This window comes from Salvelinus sp. IW2-2015, linkage group LG4q.1:29, assembly GCF_002910315.2.
Source record: "Salvelinus sp. IW2-2015 linkage group LG4q.1:29, ASM291031v2, whole genome shotgun sequence".
NCBI classification, from domain to species: domain Eukaryota; kingdom Metazoa; phylum Chordata; class Actinopteri; order Salmoniformes; family Salmonidae; genus Salvelinus; species Salvelinus sp. IW2-2015.
The window spans coordinates 73,615,404-73,620,403 of record NC_036842.1 but is presented as its reverse complement, the minus strand read 5'-3'; the positions used below and the strand labels follow the sequence as shown (position 1 = coordinate 73,620,403).

General features: G+C 45.5%; 1 pseudogene; it reads left to right on the top strand.

Annotated features, from left to right (window-relative positions):
* LOC111961000 (metabotropic glutamate receptor 3-like) overlaps positions 1-3,642 on the top strand; it is a 9,483-nt pseudogene extending 5,841 nt beyond the window's left edge.
* The last annotated feature ends 1,358 nt before the right edge of the window (positions 3,643-5,000 follow it).

Genomic DNA, 5,000 nt, shown 5'->3' with positions numbered 1-5,000 from the left:
GCTCGAGAACTCCTCTCTGCCGCCGCACGACTCAACACCACCTTCATCTGGGTTGCCAGTGATGGCTGGGGGGCACAGGAAAGCATTGTCAAGGGCAACGAGGCCACGGCCGACGGGGCCATTACCCTGGAACTGGCGGCCAATCCCGTGCCGGCTTTCAACCGCTACTTCCTGTCTCTGGATCCAATCAACAACCGCCGCAACCCCTGGTACCGGGAATTCTGGGAGCAGAAGTTCCAGTGCTCACTTGGCGGAGGAGGAGGTGGGGCAGGAGGAGTAGGGTCAGGGGGGATGGTGTCTCTCTCCCTCCCTCCCTGTGAGAAGGGTGTGTCGGTGGATGACAGTAACTTTGAGCCGGAGTCCAAGATCATGTTCGTGGTGAATGCGGTATACGCCATGGCCCACGCCCTCCATAAGATGCAGAGAACATTGTGTTCCAACACCACCAAGCTCTGTGACAGCATGAAGGCTCTGGATGGACGCAAGCTCTACAGAGACTACCTTCTCAACATCAGTTTCACAGGTCAGTACTGCCTGAAACTAGCTAATGATCATCAGTTTCACAGGTCAGTACTGAAACTACCTACTGATCCTCAGCTTCACAGGTCAGTACTGAAACTACCTACTGATCCTCAGCTTCCCAGGTCATACTGAAACTACCTACTGATCCTCAGCTTCACAGGTCAGTACTGAAACTACCTACTGATCTCTTCAGCTTCCCAGTCAGTACTGAAACTACCTACTGATCCTCAGCTTCCACTAGGTCAGTATGAAACTACCTACTAGATCCTCAGCTCACAGGTCAGTACTGAAACTACCTACTGACTCCTCAGCTTCACTGGTCAGTACTGAAACTACCTACTGATCCTCAGCTTCACAGGTCAGTACTAAACTACCTACTGATCCTCAGCTTCACGTCAGTACTGAAACTACCTATGATCCTCAGTCCACAGGTCAGTACTGAAACTACCTACTGATCCTCAGCTTCACAGTCAGTACTGAAAAACTAGCCTACTGATCCTCAGTTCCACAGGTCAGTACTGAAACTACCTACTGATCCTCAGCTTCCCAGGTCAGTACTGAAACTACCTACTGATCCTCAGCTTCACAGGTCATAGTACTGAAAAACACCTACTGATCCTCAGCTTCACTTGAGTCAGTACTGAAACTACCTACTGATCCTCAGCTTCACTAGGTCAGTACTGAAACTACCTACTGATCCTCAGCTTCCCAGGTCAGTACTGAAACTACCTACTGAACCTCAGCTTCACTGGTCAGTACTGAAACTACCTACTGATCCTCAGTTCCCAGGTCAGTACTGAAACTACCTACTGATCCTCAGCCTCACTGGTCAGTACTGAAACTACCTACTGATCCTCAGCTTCCCAGGTCAGTACTGTAGACCTGGGAGAATGGGAGGAGAGGGGTGGAGTGAGAGATGGAGGGAGTTAAAAAGAGAGAGGTAAAGAGGAATTCTCAACATGATGGATCTTTTTGAGGGGAGGGAGAGATGAAAGGGGAGGAAAGAGAGTACGAGAGACAGAGAGAGGGGAGAAGGATGCAAGCTTAGCAGCATGAAACGTGTAAGAACAATTCACCTTACAGTTTTTTTCAATTGTTTATGCACAATTTTGAAAACAGGGCCCGGTTTGTCAAAACACTACACACAATTAGCACAACCCTACACCACAGTAGCACAACACTTCAGATCATTTGCAAAATGGAACACTTTTGTCAAAACTATACACGACTTCATAAAAATAATATTTTGTTACCATACGAAACACACACAATCTTTTTGAACCAGTTACACACTGCTGTTGCTAACCTTAAACACTTTTAGCAAGTCTAATTGTCAGTGATTAGACTACTGTAAATGAAGTACACAGAGAAAGTGCAACTATACAAACACTACACAAGACTAATGCTGCAGACTGAGGAAAATATCATTTATTTCTCTCTATATACCCAAATCAGTCAACATGTCAACATGGAGAATCACAACAATACATGTCCCAGTTTTCATGCTACTACAGTAGTGTGCATAACACTGTTAGCTCAGCAAACAGACAAACGTAAAATACTGTATCCAGTGCAGGTTACAATTACAGTAAATAACAACAACAACAAACATAAAAAATTATCTGAAAAAAACTGACAATATTGTACAGAAAATACTACAGTAAACATACAATACATTATCTCTTCGCCTAGCTGGATCTGGCCAGAGAATTTCATCATCACAAGCAATATCGTCATTAGCAAGACAACGCGGGAAGAACCGTCTTGAATGTCGAATCCATCCTTGCACAGCTGCGGCGTCGACTTGGTCACAGGCGTCCTCCATGGCCTGACTGAGGGGTACCTGAGCCTGGGGCTGGAGATCGTAAACCTTCCACCGCCATGCAGAGAAAAACTCTTCGATAGGGTTTAGAAACGGAGTATGGTGGAAGGTATAGTACTGTCAACTGTGGATGGTGTTGAAACCAGTTCTGGACCAAAGCAGAGCGGTGGAATGACACATTGTCCCAGATGACCGTGTATTGCATCTGGTGTATTTCATTACCTGCTGTGACGGTGTGGTGCAATCGGTCCGAAAATGTGAGGTATGTTGTAAGGGCCCATTTTGGCATGACGGAGGACAACCCCATGCTGTGAAATGGCAGCACAAAGGGTGATGTTACCCCCACATTGCCCTGGGACATTGATTATAGCCCTGTGGCCAATGATATTTCTGCCTCTCCTTCTTGCTTTTCTGAGGTTGAACCCTGCTTCATCAATATATATGAATTCATGCAGGATTTCCTCAGCATCCATCTGCAAAACTCCCTGAAATACAGTGAAAGACAAGATTGTGTAGTTCAAGATAGGTCTAGTATACAGTCAATGTAAAAAAGTCCTGTGTGCAGTATGCAACATCACAGTGCTAAAGTGAACAATACAAACCTCCACATACTCATGCCGCAGCCGTTTGACCCTCTCTGAATTCCTCTCAAAAGGCACTCGATAAAGTTGTCTCATTTGAACCTGATGTCTTTTCAGGATGTGTGCCAGTGTTGACTGAGAGACCTGATGGACATTATTGAAAATGGCCTGGTCACCGATAATGTTGGCTTGTAGTTCTGAGCCTGATAGCATTATTGGCCAAAACCATGTTTATTATCTCTCTCTCTTGTTCTTGCGTGAATATGGGCCCCCTTCCTCCTCGTCGTTCCCGACCCTCAATCCCATGTAGAGAATAATACATGTAACTTACTGTACAATGTCACAGGAAGGGGTATCACAAGTGCTGATATGGTGCATACAATAAGTGGCTGATTACTGTATCTGTAGACAGATCTTTTACCTGTTTTCCTGTTGAAAAGTCCTTATGACAGATGCCACTGTATATCTGCTAAGATTTGGCTGAACTCTCAGTCCAGCCTCCCTCAGCGTCAATCCGTGGTTCACAACATGGTCCACTAGTGTTGCACAAATGTCATTTGATAAGTTTGGTCCTCTTCTTTGTGCACGTTCTCCTCCTGCTTCAGGTCTTCCTCGACCTCTGGCTCGGCCTCTGCCTCTTCCTCTACCTCCTTCTCCTCCTCTGTGTACTCCTCCTCTCATCCTCACTCTTCTTCTGACTCCTTCCATTTTGGTTGAAGGCAGGTGAACCTACCTGCTGCATTTTTATAGTGCTTAAACCTGATTGGTGTGTCTACAATTTAGCAATCATGTGTTTGTGCACCTGATGGCTGTGTTTAACAGATTGGCTCATAGGTGTGGTAATTTGACAGTCAGTGCTTTGGAATTGCAAGGAAGTGACATCACGATATACTTCTGTGTCTGATGTATACAAGTGTGTTTAGTGTTTTGCAAATCACTGTGTGTAATGTTTTGCAAATAGTGTGAAGCTGACAATGTGCTTACAGTTGTGCAAATCTAGCCTTGTGTTTTGCTCCTTGAGTGTAAGGTTTTGCTAATTGTGGGAAAAGTTACATTTTAGTGTGTAAGCAATCGTAAAAAACTGTAATTTACATGTACAGTCATGCTTGCTAGTTACCATTGGCATTTATTAGCTGTATGTAATTGATACGACAGCACAGAGCAGGTGAGACGAATCACAGCTCAAGTTAATCCAACCCCATATTCTATCATGTCTACTAATGACTCTCCATTTTATAATAGAGACTCCTATGGAAGTAATAATGAGATTGTGTGTGTGTGTGTGTGTGTGTGTGTGTGTGTGTGGGTTGTGTTTATAATATTATTCTATAGCAGGAGAGTGTCACTTAGACTGGAGAGAAGAAAAGAGGGAAAATAGGATTGGGTTGAGTGCAGGTGGGGCACAAAGACAGAGGAATAAAATACACTGCTGTAGGAAGACAGACAGACAGGTGCTTATTCCAATGCTAACCATGACCAATAGGGGACATCAAAATACATCAACAAACAGCTCTGCCATTCCAGCTTTAGAAAGACCTGGAGAGGGAGTCAGAGACAGAGCAAAGTGGGAGTTTGGGCTCATGGTGACTGACAGGCAGTCTGAAGTGGGGAGAGGTGTACAGAAAGAGAGAAAGATAGCAGTAGTGAGAGGAGTGAGGTGGAGAGAGAGCGATGGAGGCAGAGAGGAGAGATGAGTTGCTGGTGGCGTGGGACAGGTATGAAAAGCAGAAGAGGATTCTCTTTGAAATTCCACATCTTAATTTCTCAAGCTGCAAATCTAAGGGCTCAGATCATGACTGTCAGAGGAGAGAGGGTGAGAAGGAGAGATAGGGGAGAGAGGGTGAGAGGAGAGATAGGGGAGAGAGGGTGAGAAGGAGAATAGGGGAGAAGGGTGAGAAGGAGAGATGGGGAGAGAGGGGAGAAGAGAGATAGAGGTGAGTAGGAGAGATAGGAGGGAGAGGGGTGAGAATGAGAGATAGGGGAGAGAGGTGAGAATGAGAGATAGGGAGGAGGGTGAGAAGGGGATAGAGGGTAGAATGGAGATAGGGGAGAGAGGGGTGAGAAGGAGAGAGGGT